Raw genomic sequence first — 14107 nt, forward strand, 5'->3', positions numbered from 1 at the left:
AGCTTGGGAGTTTTGGGTCAATAATACTGCTATCACTAGCTGCAATATTAGTACAAGTAATTAGAATCAAACCCGCCTTGATACGAATTTTCACATATAAGATTACTAATATCAGGGTAAATGGGTGGACACAGTTTCATTACTTTTTTATAGAATGCTCGCTAACTTAAAGTTTTAATTTCTACTTCGATGATAAAAAAACGCTGACGATGACGAAAATTGTCCATCTGCACCTCGATTATGCTTAAAAAGCGCCGTACCCATCGCGGCCACATTTAGGCCCGGTTGACTTCCGGTTGCCATATAATACTTCCTCTCGATCCTCAGCCTCTCTGTACTTCCGTTGCGATAATGCGTTGTTATCGACCACGCCCTTCACGAAGTCGCGCATTAGTATTTCGGATCCGGAAAGCTTTTGCTGGGATTTGGATTAATGAGGGTAATTAACTTGCAATTGCTCTTATGAAAACAAATAACAAGAATATATATTTGTACTCGAAGTACAGAATTACAATGGGTAACGCCCCGATTGCATCATCTCGCTTCACTCGCGATTTTTGTATGAAAAATGATATATTTCCGAAAAATAAAGGAACGTTTTGCACTTACGGGCAGGAACACGAGTCTTAACTCACGACTCAGCTGGATTTCAGCAATTGCCCCCACGTCTCCAACGTGCGTCCGATGTCGGGTGGCTGACGCGCCACCTCAGTCTCCAACCTTTATATACTAAAAAATTAAATTAAATTAAATTAAATTAAATTAGAAAAATAAATTGTTACACATATGCATTTATTAATGCACAAATTATTGCACAGCACAAAATACTTACACCGTCGCACGGATAAGTAATTTTGAGTTGCATCTTGCCCACACCTGTTAACAAAATCTGCCTCTTCTTTTTTGGTGGACTTTAGGTCGGAGGTAAAACCTCTGTCTTAATGTCCAGACGGTTCAATGTCACCACGGGAACTAAACCGGACTCCGGAACGTTTTCGTGATTGCTTGCTTCCACGAAACGCGACCTGATCCGAGAAAATTTTTAAATAGGGTAATTAGAAGCATATTACGGTATGAAGATCTCGGTTTAATAGCGTTATAGAGCCCGACTTAGAGGGCAACCATTTTTCAGAGGAGACATTAAATTTGAAATTGGTCGTCAAGCTTGGGGAGCTTGGGAGTTTTGGGTCAATAATACTGCTATCACTAGCTGCAATATTGGTACAAGTAATTAGAATCAAACCCGCCTCGATATTGTTTTTGTTGAAATATAGTATACATTTGCCTGTATTCACTTAGGAGACACACTGTAAGTCTCCCCTCTCACAGTATGTACGTGAGTAGAGATCTGCAGGGACGCACTGAACACTTAACGTATCAGATTCTATGCGAAGCGGTTATCCCTCGTGGAACGCGCTAAACGATACATACTTATAAAATACGTTTGCGTGAAGCTATAATGCTATTATTTCTTTTATACACGAATATCATTTAACATACATATTATAAATGCTACATACACTAACATACATATTAACTACATATTATAAATGCTACATACACTAACATACATATTATAAATATTTAAAAATGCTTACCGATAAAATACTAATCGATAAAATACTAAAGTAAATAAAATTACTAATCGGTTTTTTACAATGTACTGTTTAGAGGGAACTGTCCTATTACTAAGCACATTTGTATTAGTGCTGGAGTTACTTCGAATAATAAAAGAGTAATCTTTGTTTGCGATTATAATAAACATTAACGATTGTTCCGACGATTCCGTATATGTCTCGCGGCGGTTCGCGACCTCTTGGGGGTGGCACTACCCGAATCCACTACAAGTTAGCGGATTGTTAAATATTAAAGTCCGCCAACTGCGGGGAAGTCACCTCGGGTTTTGGGATGTCTTTCAAGTGTTCATAAGAAGCAAATGATTTGAATGATAAATTGAGTCTGCCATCGTTCCTGTAACAAAAGGATCAGGTGTCAAATTAAATTAAATTAAATTAAATTAAATTAAATTGAAATTGTGAATATTCTGATGGCAAGACTATTTGCAGTTGATGAAGAAGGTATTCTATCTTGTCTAGAATGCTGTTGGTACCAGAATTGAGTACAAAAATTCTGTATACCTACTCGTGAAGAATAGCTTCCATGTGTATATTTTATCGCTCCGGTAAAGAGCTGTTTGTCGAAGTCTGTCAAGGTTTAGAACCGAAATTTTTGTGTGCTCCTTTCCCCGTAAAAAATGTTCTTAAATATTATTGTTATTAGCAGAGAACATTTTAAATTTAATGCTCAAAAAATTTAAGTGATAAAATTAATTGTTGCTGCCGGCAATTTACAGTAAATTCCATAGATACTGAGATTTTCGGCGACGTCTGGCACGGTGTTAGACCCGAAATTTTTGTCTGTCATTTCATATACAGATTATTAAACACGTATACAATAAGCAAAAAAATTTTTAGCCGTACACATATGACGTTTTTCATCCTCGATATTTTAAAGCTAAGGGCGTACGCCCCCGCTAAACGCACCACCGGCCAGCAGCCAGACTTGCGCTTTCTTAATTTGGTACATTGCCACAATCGTTTGAGGTTGAAAATTTCCTTAAACAAATGACGTTGGTATTTTCGTAGCCAGCTCTCGGTCTATGTGCTCTAACCTGAGACAGAGCTTAATTTATAGGGGTCGAAAAAATGTGTGTCTCCAACCTTTATATACTAAAAAATTAAATTAAATTAATGTTACGTCCAACCCCGGGATTAGGATATGAAAATCTGGGAAGCAAGGAAAGGCTAGCCAGAGGGGTCGGGGGAAGGGAGGACGCAGCTAGATACTTACAAATGTCGCTCGCAGGTACGCGCTCGGAGACGCGTGGCGCGAGCCGAACGCACTTTTATGACTCAGAAAGGGTCAACGCCTGTAAAGTCGTTAGGACGCCTTTCGTGAGCGGTGCGATCGTCGGTCCTTTTTCGAGTCAGAGAATTTAATCCCTTTAACTCAGGATCGGACCTCGTGCAATTTCGAGAGGTGGATGGTAGCGGGTCTTAAGTTATAAATGAATGCAAATTGAAATTAATATTTAATATAAGATAAACATTTATTACAATAATATAAGCTAGGTGAACAATAAATGAGAATTAGGTAAAATAAAATTGAATACATTTATAAGTGTGAGTGTCGGATGAATGTGTAACGTGTGTGTGTATTTCGCGCGGGTGTTACATAGGTGCGGGGGTGATCGGGCAAGATCTTTAAAGAAAAACTTATTTGAAAATGAACATCTTGCCCGCTATTATTATAATCGGAATCAGTAGTGAGATTACATGAATTTAGTGAAGTGTGTAGGTGTGTAAATTAATTTAAATCGGAGCTTAAAATTAAAGTATATGTAAATTGTGAAGTTAAAACATATGAGAATAAAAAAAAATTAAAATTTATTCTAAGATCACGATCTTTGGGTCGGCTAGTTCCTCGAGATCGAGGGTCGAGGCGGTCGAAGAGGTTGGAGACGGACTTCGGGAAGAGGAGGGAGAATCGGGAGGTTCTAGGAAGCGGGCTGGATCGGGGTTGACGGGGACCACCCGAGGAGGGACCACGCGAAACGGAGCCACGCGGCAAATAGGGCGATGTTCGACAATTGGGCGAAAAGGCAGGACGACTGGGCGATAGGGCAGGATGTTAGCGGGACGATTCCGATTCGAACAACCGGGTTCTTCTGTAAACGCTGGTAGGGGCGGTGGGATGGCGAGTCGCGGAGGACCGGCGTTGAGCTGCTCCCGGGGGAGTTCAACCTCCCGTCGCGTCCGCTTGTTCTGGCGATTTCTTTGTCGCCTGATTGTGCGGAGATTCGGTCCTTGAGGGGCTAGGACTTTCGGGTCCACTAAAATTATTTACTTATTTAGTCGATCTCTCTCGGACCCGGTCGGAAGCGAACAAAAGGAAATCGTAAAAAGGGGGGGAAGGGGTCAGTGGACAGGCTGGGTCCACGACAACGACGAGACGCCGGGAGCCAAGTCAGGCCTACCACAACGCCAACGACCGCTGGGAACTCGATGCCTACACTAACCGACCCACGAGCATAAGCTCAGGGAGGTCAGTGGACCAGCTGAGTCCACGACAGTGACGAGACGCCGGGAGGTAAGTCAGGCCCACGACAACGCCAACGACCGCTGGGAACCTGCTGCCTACACTGACCGACCCCCAATTATATAATAAGCTTCCGGGGGTCCGACAATCGATAGACCGTTTAAGAAGGGGGGCAATAACGCGGAAAAAAAAAAGGATCAGGAAAATTCCGGGACTTACTACTTGATGACTTGAATTCGAACTAGCGGCCTTCTCTCAGAATGGACGTTGGACTCGTCGGTGGGTGAGTCGGAGGCGACTGACGGTCCGTCGGATCTGCTGCACTGACTCTAACGTGAGACTCGAAACGAATGAGGTTTAGATTATAACCGAGCAACGCAGACTTGAACTGAGAAAAATTCTCTGACGCCTAGTCCTGCGACGTCGCGATTTAAATAGGAAGGTTCGAAGGATGGAAGGGGTGGATTTCGTGTGGGATGTGTCTGGTTTTCGTTTAAAGGATTTCTGGTTGGCGGGATGTTTCTAATTATTATTTAAGGAAATTCTTATTGGGCGAGATGTTTCTTGCCCAAGAGGTAGATTTGAGTTTACGCCTATCCTAAAAAGCTAGAGACGGTTATCGATTTTTCCGGTTTTCCATTGGTGAGCCCCCTCTTAAGGCCCCACTGTCTTATTGGGGGTGTAACCCATCGGTTCTTTTCAGTGACGCATTTGTTTTTCGGCTATCGCCGATTTCTCTTTTATTAGGGTTCCTTACTTATCTCGCGACCCTGTTTCTATGCTGACAGACGATCCATACTTCTCAATTTTAAGTGCAGTTTTATTGCAAACAGAAACTTCCGCCACGTGCTCTTAAGATTTCTAAAAGCACGTATTAGGTTTCGTTTCTGTTTGTCGGAACATAGCACGGCCAGTTTTGAGTGAGTCGCGCGATATAATACAGATCCCATCATCCCTCGTCTGAAGTTAAGGCTTCTTTCTGCGCGTCGTGTCGCCGGATTTATAGTTATGGGCCTTACGAGGTTGACGAGAATCTGGTCACCATATCCCCCGTCTGTTAGTAATTTATCATCTGAGAGGTTGCTTTTAGTTGCCCAAGCAAATGGGTAGTTTGATCATAAAAAAAAAAGAAATGCGAGGAGATCTAACCTCACCCCGATCGATAACCGTCCGTACTCGGCTTGTTTATTCTAATCTTAGGGCTATCTTAGGCGCATAAGAATTCCCGCGAAAAAGGGATATCGTAAAGTCCGCAGGACGTAACATTAAATTAAATTAAATTAAATTAAATTAAATTAAATTAAATTAAAAAAATAAATTGTTACACATATGCAATTATTGATGCACAAATTATTGCACAGCACAAAATACTTACACCATCGCACGGATAAGTAATTTTGAGTTGCATCTTGCCCACACTTGTTAAAAAAATCTGCTTCTTCTTTTTTGGTGGACTCTAGGTCGGAGGTAAAACCTCCGTCTTGATGTCCAGACGGTTCAATGTCACCACAGGAACTAAACCGGACTCCGGAACGTTCTCGTGATTGCTTGCTTCCACGAAACGCGACCTGATCCGAGAAAATTTCTAAATAGGGTAATTAGAAGCATATTACGGTATGAAGATCTCGGTTTAATAGCGTTATAGAGCCCGACTTAGAGGGCAACCATTTTTCGGAGGAGACATTAAATTTGAAATTGGTCGTCAAGCTTGGGGAGCTTGGGAGTTTTGGATCAATAATACTGCTACCACAGTAGTAGCTGCAAGGGCGTCGACCCTAAAAAAGCACCCATAAATAATGTGCGCATAAAAGTAGTCTATACGCAGCTGTAAGATAAACATTAAAATGATTATTTTTTTCTTAAAACACGCATAAACACGCAAAACACGCATAAAGGAAAAAAATTATCCTTAAACAATTATATTGAGGGATGCGGATCCGCACCTACAAGTCGTCGCCATTATTCGGCGAGCCTTTTTAGCGCTCCTGGTCATTTTAGGCCCTAGGGCGGAAAGACCAGGTGAGGTTGGGTGATTTCGAAGGAGGGTGCGTTTATGGCCCTGTTTGGAAGAAGGTGTAGGAATGAATGCGTGGGACGGGCTGGAGGTAGAGTATGTTTTCACTTCTACGATCTCTACGTTTTGTTCGCCGGTATTTATGACACTGTGACGTTCTGGTGATGCGAAATTACTCGATCCGGCAGAACGCCTTCGTTGATAAGTTTTTCTTTTGCGGTTAAGGAGGTAAAACTCCAGGATAATTAACAGTCCTCGACGATGTGGATTGTGGCTTCTCAGATCCGTTCAAGATATCAGGTATTCAATGATTTTTTGAACTTTTCTCCAAGATTTAAGAGTATAATTTTTATTACAAAATTTTTGATACAAGTGTTTTATGAAAGGGCGGAACAAGTATAAGATATGTAGGCTTTCTTGGCTCGCTTCACTCTCCGCATTGGAGGCGGAAAATTTACTTTTAAATTAAATTAAATTAAATTATTACACAAATGCATTTATTAATGCACAAATTATAAGCCCGGCTTATTATAAACATAAACATTCGTACCAAATTTATGAGCCAATGTAATGGCATCACAAACATCATCCACCTCCCTCACCTTCGCAGCTGATTTCTTCAATGACATTTTAAATTTTGAAAACTTTTATACCTTAATTTAACTTACTGGTTTTTGGGTCCGTACATAATTTAACACCAACATCATGTTCGTACATCTGTTTAAATTTTTCAGCATCATTACATAATGTATATAATATCGCAATCAACTTACGGCAATCATTAATTTCACCACGATAACGTTCGCGCACACCAACAGCTAAACCATCAATTATGGCGTCGTTAAATAATGGTTTCATCATGTCCATACACGACATTCTATATTCCTCAACATGAGAATAATTGCAAATGCATTTATTAATGCACAAATTATTGCACAGCACAAAATACTTACACCGTCGCGCGTCGCACGGATAAGTAATTTTGAGTTGCATCTTGCCCACACTTGTTAAAAATATCTGCCTCTTCTTCTTTGGTAGACTCTGGGTCGGTAAAACTTCCGTCTTGATGTCCAGACGGTTCAATGTCACCACGGGAACTAAACCGGACTCCGGAACGTTCTCGTGATTGCTTGCTTCCACGAGACGCGACCTGGTGGATGAGTCAGATTGTGGTTCATCCAATTCCAGCTGCTCGCGCCTTCGGACTTTTCTTTTTGTCCAATTCCATTGTTATTCCCACGAGTAAGGGGAATAACAGGTCCACCCGGGTAGAGTTTCGGTACATTTCGGGGATTTACAATACACTTGGGGGTGGCTCCAGGTTCCCAGAGGTTGGTCGCTTGCCGCCGGACTTACCTTCCGACCACGCATCCCAGAGGATGGCAGTATGGTCTTATGGTAAAGCGCCAGACTCGTAACTCCGAGGAACCGGGTTACGAGTCCACCTGATTACAGGAATTTTTATATTCCAAACTGCACCCTCCGCACGAGTGGGGCTCCTGCGGAGAAACTGGGCTATCTTTCGGAGGAGACATTAAATTTGAAATTGGTCGTCAAGCTTGGGGAGCTTGGGAGTTTTGGGTCAATAATACTGCTATCACTAGCTGCAATATTAGTACAAGTAATTAGAATCAAACCCGCCTCGATATTGTTTTCCACATTTCTTGTATCAGTTTGTATTGTTCAAAGGTTCAAACTTGAAATCGAGCACGACACTTACCGCAAAGACAACCAATTAAAAGTCCAATTAAAGCTATTGTACTACATATAATATAAATATCAAAATTACTTAACATATCGAATCACGTCTGCACTGCGAGTCGAACGGATTCGATATGATTCGTTATGATTTCGCGAGCCGGCAGCTCCTCTCCATTACGCACACGTAATGCTGGGTCTACAATGCGAGTCGTGGGTCGTGGATCGTAGAAAATTGACCAATCACATTCGAATTTAAGGAGATTTTCCATCTGCACCTCAATTATGCTTAAAAAGCGCCGTACCCATCGCGGCCACATTTAGGCCCGGTTGACTTCCGGTTGCCATATAATACTTCCTCTCGATCCTCAGCCTCTCTGTACTTCCGTTGCGATAATGCATTGTTATCGACCACGCCCTTCACGAAGTCGCGCATTAGTATATTTCGGATCCGGAAAGCTTTTGCTGGGATTTGGATTAATGAGGGTAATTAACTTGCAATTGCTCTTATGAAAACAAATAACAAGAATATATATTTGTACTCGAAGTACAGAATTACAATGGGTAACGCCCCGATTGCATCATCTCGCTTCACTCGCGATTTTTGTATGAAAAACGATATATTTCCGAAAAATAAAGGAACGTTTTGCACTTACGGGCAGGAACACGAGTCTTAACTCACGACTCAGCTGGATTTCAGCAATTGCCCCCACGTCTCCAACGTGCGTCCGATGTCGGGTGGCTGACGCGCCACCTCAGTCTCCAACCTTTATATACTAAAAAATTAAATTAAATTAAATTAAATTAAATTAAAAAAATAAATTGTTACACATATGCATTTATTAATGCACAAATTATTGCACAGCACAAAATACTTACACCGTCGCACGGATAAGTAATTTTGAGTTGCATTTTGCCCACACCTGTTAACAAAATCTGCCTCTTCTTTTTTGGTGGACTCTGGGTCGGAGGTATCTCCGTATTGATGTCCAGACGGTTCAGTGTCACCACGGGAACTAAACCGGACTCCGGTACGTTCTCGTGATTGCTTGCTTCCACGAGACGCGACTTGTAAATAAACTTTTAACTTTTTTCTTACATTAAAGTAATAACATTTTTTGATACAGGTTTTTAACAGATTACATAAAAGTAACATCTTTTTAAAAAGCATTTTTTTATATATGTATCTAATGTCTTCTTACCTTATTTTAAAATTGTTTTAATAAAACTAAGAAATAAAATATGTACTTACTTCCTACAGACACTATCGAATATTTCTTTCAGAGGCAAAGACGCCGAGTTGCTCTTGGCCCTTACGAGTTTTGTTTCCGCGTCTAGCATGCTTAATTTCGTTCTACATTTGTTTAATGCAAATATTAATATATTTAAATCAAATATACGTGAGTAATATCAAGAAATTCTGAATCTATTTAAATATAATATTTTTTGAATTAACAAATGTTAGCTTGACAGCCCGTGACCGCTGCATTTAGTTGAATCAAATAATATTTCTTTGAATCAACGATTTTTTTTCTCAGTATATGTTTATATTTTGTTTGAATTTTATTAGAGTTCCTATAATAAGATCGAGTTAAGCCAATGTGTGTGGATGCACTTCTAAAAAGAGATCTTAACGAACTATGCCCATAATAGGCGTTCCCTTTTCGTCTCTCCAAAATGTGCCGTCATCATCATTCGAAACAGCGTAATGGCGTCGATCTCTCGTACGTCCGAGAATGAGACTGAGCCTATAGTCCTGCCTTGTGCAAATTATAGCCTTTCGAACCCTCTCGTACTTCTTTTCTTACAGAAAGTATCACAATTCACCCGAATCACAGACTGGCCAAACTTAAAATTGAAACGCTATATTTTCACAGTTAAAAAATTTATGTGATTATTATACGTTTGTGTAATACACGTATAAATGGACGTTCCACGTAGCATTTTTTTACGCGGCTGAGACTCGTGTGTGAATAAGCTTTTTTTTCCTCTCTAGGCTTAATCTCGGTCATAGTAATGCGTCAACACCAAAGATTGACTACGTAAGGATTAGTTCGTTTCTTTGCTTTGTCGGAGTTTTGTTACACTCTAAAGCGTAAGTCTGGTGGACTTACCATTAGAGATTTAGGTCCTAACTTTTTTCGGTGTAGGTGGCACCTTCTTTTTGCCTGCTGTAGCAGAGTCAAAGTTTTCAGGTTTTTCACGGTAACCGGGAGCTAACTTTTTAAATTTCGTCAGCATTGTATATCTTCTTTTCACCAGGATTTGCTTGCGCCTCCAGTGATGATTGATTTTAAGCACTCAACTTTCAGATAATGTTTGAATCTTTTCTGGACAAAAGAATATTTTTGAAACGAAAGGAATGTATTATCGTGATAATCGTGATAATAATGAAATAAAACATACAATTTCAAAGAAGTCTTTGAGATAATTCCATTTACTTGCCTCAACTTTTTGCATGGCCACATGAAAGAGAACGGTTCGTTACTTTAAGATTTAACCCCCCGGTATCGAAACCTATGCCAACAACCGTCGGCAGCAAAAGTACGGCAACCCGCCGGAAACGAGAGATTATCGTAGTACGTAATAGTGAGTAAACGTTTTCGCTGACGTTTTAAGCTGACGTAAGAACGAGGTCTTGAATATGGACCATGATTCGATCGGTGTACGAATATTAAGATCGAACCATTTACGGGCATTGTTCTTGAGCTTTCCCGTAGCGGCGAGTAATTATAACACATCATTCGATACACCATGTATTTGTGCGACATGTTCAACGGTTAGAATCCATTGATTTATAGATTGATTGATTGATTGATCTATTAGCCTTCTCGGCTATTTTTTACATCAAATGTTCTTACATTAATTCCTCTACATGAGGTACAATAAATTTTTTTAACATATGTTTAAATGGTTTGATTTTTTCACATTGATTTATTTCTATCGGTAGGGCGTTATACATATTCAAATCTTCATAAAACAAACTTTTTTGCCAGCTTTTCGTTCTACGAAATTGTATTGCTGGACTTTTTAAGTTATAGATGTGGATGATATACATATATGTGATGTGGGGGGCTTTGCCCGCACCCACTCACTATTAAAATCTGAGATCAATATAGCTGATTCGAGAACTTAACTATTGAACACATGCGGCGGTATTTGGATGATATACATATATGTGATGTGGGGGGCTTTGCCCGCACCCACTCACTATTAAAATCTGAGATCACAATATAGCTGATGAGAACTTAACTATTGAACACATGCGGCGGTATTATATTAATTATTATTTATTTATTGTTAACTTCAGGTGGGTATTATATTAATACTACTGTATAATAATTCTGTTTAGTATATTCTGTTTAGTTAAGACGTGTTTGGGTAAGGTGGTCACGAGGCCTGGATTATAAACTAATATAATATACCTAATAAACGTGTACAATAATGGTATAATAGAGTAAGCAAAATATAAGCTAAAGCTAAATATGTGAGCTAATATATACAAGCAAAATAATCCATTTATTATTTTCCTTTTTTTCTTTGTTTTTCTTTTAATACCTACGAATAACTTCTATTTCGAAGTTTGTAAATGATCTAATTCCTTTATGTCAAACTCTACTTATTGCGAATGAACTCTTCGATGTCTGATTCTGGTTCCCCGATACTATTCGTGTGGGACGTATTTGGCATTTCCCGGGTCGTCCTGTCCTCACGGAATCTGTTCGTTTCCCTGATTTGTGAATTCTGCGGAGATATTTATATAACGTCTGCGACATTCTCTAATGTATGCCCGGATTTTTGCAATACCTGCATATTATGTTGATTTAAATTTGATTATTGAATTTGTTGTATACCTGAAGTTATTGGTTGTTTTGATTATTATTATTATTAATATTGTTCTGCGGATAGCTAGATGTATTTTGATTTCCGTTCTTACTATTTCCCTGAAATTTATTGATTTGCCAGCACCGATCTGCTGTATGGCCTTTCTTATGACAAAATTGACAGGTTACGATTTCAGCTTCTATACGTCGTGTTGATGCTCGTTTTTCACCGGGTGTATTCTCAGCAAGCACAACGCTCCTTATCATTTTAACTGTCTCTAATTCTTTTTCAGCATCAATCGCGCGACTCTCAACCTCTTCGAACCTTCCTTCTTTTGATATTATAATTTCCTTATCTAAACCGCGTAAAAAGCTTGTTTTTAAATGATTTTCAATTGAATTTCGAAATTCTGGGCTTATCTGTCCTGATTCTCTTCTTTGTGCATCAAGTATTCGCTTCCCTAATTCTCGTATACGATTTGCATACGCGACTACTTTTTCATCCTTTTTCTGATATAAATAAGCTAACCGTCTCTGAGCTTCATAAACTGTTTCCCTAGGCCCGTATTTAGTTCTCAAAAATTCTACTAATTCTTGCATTTTACCGAAAGTTGCCCGAGAATTGATCTATGTGCGTCCCCTTTTAATTTGTTACGCACTGCACGGACTAAGTTTATTTCTTGTGTCGGCGTGATCATGCTGAGTGCTTCCTCACAACCCTCGACAAATATACAAAAGGAATATTTCCTCCATCAAAATTGGCACTGCTTCTAATGCATCTCTGATTGAAAAGTGCAAATAATTACCTAGTGTTCCTTCATTTATGACCGCCATTCCTGAACTCGGTGGTCGTGAACTTTGTGATTGTTGTAATTGTTGAATTACTTGTTGCTGGTGAGCCAAGGTCCTTCGTAATTCATCGATGTCCATATCTCCTGTTCCTGTACCGTTGGCGTTTCCGTTTCGGAAGGTGGCGTACGAATCATCTTAATTTAATTTATACTTTTATCACTGTTTACTTTGTTCCTTTTCACACAACCTTTAGTATCCCACCGCTGTCACCAAAATTTATGTCACGTTCCGTCAAGATTAAGTTAGTTCGTCCGTTTTGGGTCAAACATTTAAGTTATTTACCCGGATTTGGACCAGGTGTGCGATTAGTCCAGTCCGAAGAGATAACGAATTTATATCTTATAACGAGGGTCAGATTGTTTATAAAATTAAAATTGGAAATCTATTTAAATCCAAAGGAATTATTGTATGGAGTGCAAACTTTATTTTGAATTTCAGTTTCAATTCTTTAGTTTGAGAATAATGAAAGGATCTTGATTAAATTGAATGCTGTTTAATTTGAAATTTAATCCTTTTTACTTGGGACCTTTGCCCCCTTTCTGGGCATGATATAGGTTAAGGAAATCCTATTGCCACTCTTTGGCACCACAGTTAAGGAGAGAAATCCCGTTGCCACACTGTTGGCAGCGACAAGAATCAGGAATTTCTGTTGCCACGCTATTTGGCAGCGACAGTTAAGAGTTGTGGAATTAAAGGATTTTATTGAAAATTGATTACATAACTTTAAATCAGTTTGAGTGGAATACAAATTATATATGTCATGTTTATAATTTTTTTCGAAATTATTTATATTATCTTTCATACATGTTATATCTTCAATTTAAGAGTGATAATTAAGTATTTTATTTTGATGAAACTCATCTGGTACAGTTTTTACATTGAAAATAATTTTTCTCGAAAATCATCGAAAAAATTTATTCTACAGTTCTTGAAATGTTCAAAATAATTTCTACATTTCTTATTTTCTTTCGCGAAAAATTATTTTCTCGAATACAGACGATTTGTCATACGTTACATTCATAAATCGTACTTTTCTAAGCGGAAAATATTTTGCTAGTCGCAATTTACGTTTGACTAGAACTGAATAAGGGAACAGTACAAATAACAGAATTAATTAATAAGCGAACAGCGAACTCATCGCAACGATATATTTTATTAAATTGTATCAATTTTATATAAGTATTCTGATTTTTCGATAACGTAATTACTTCAAATTTAGTGAAGTCAAAAGAAGAGTAGATTGGTCATAAAAACTGGTAATGTTTGTGTGTGTGTGTGTGTGTGTGTGTGTGTGTGTGTGTGTGTGTGTGTGTGTTGCTGTGTTTATAATGTTGCGTTATTGATAGCGGAATATAGTACTTAGAGTGTTATAAGTAACGAATAATTACTTATATAATACTAATAATACTTATAATACTAATTCAATCAGGTCTCCTCAATAACGTGCGAGATCGACGAGTATTATTTATATTACATAATATGCTATATGAAATACTGATCTATATCGATTCTTATTTAGATTCTGTTAAAAATTATCCAATTATCTTTCTCTCAATCTTTTTTTTATTTATTAAGCCTAGTATAGTTATCGCTACTTTAGCATAAGAATTTTATAAATAAG

This window comes from Temnothorax longispinosus, chromosome 11, assembly GCF_030848805.1.
Source record: "Temnothorax longispinosus isolate EJ_2023e chromosome 11, Tlon_JGU_v1, whole genome shotgun sequence".
NCBI classification, from domain to species: Eukaryota; Metazoa; Arthropoda; class Insecta; order Hymenoptera; family Formicidae; genus Temnothorax; species Temnothorax longispinosus.